The following is a 244-nucleotide window of genomic DNA, read 5'->3' on the forward strand; positions in this document are numbered from 1 at the left end:
GACGTGGGGGGTTCCCGTAGCACCGATGGAAGGGGGCGCGCCGCACAGGACTGGGCGTCTGCGCTCGACCTTCGGCTTATCAACCGGGGGTAGTCCAGGACGTGCGTGGCGTGGCAGGGCGAGTCCATAGTGGACCTCACGTGGGCAAACCCTGCCGCTTCTGGGCGTGTTGCGAGGCGGAAGGTTTCCCCAGAGGAAACACTCTCGGATCGCCTCTACATCGTGATGGATGTAGTTGTTGGCG

The sequence above is a fragment of the Bombus impatiens genome, unplaced genomic scaffold, assembly GCF_000188095.3.
Source record: "Bombus impatiens unplaced genomic scaffold, BIMP_2.2 scf_2203, whole genome shotgun sequence".
Taxonomy (NCBI): domain Eukaryota; kingdom Metazoa; phylum Arthropoda; class Insecta; order Hymenoptera; family Apidae; genus Bombus; species Bombus impatiens.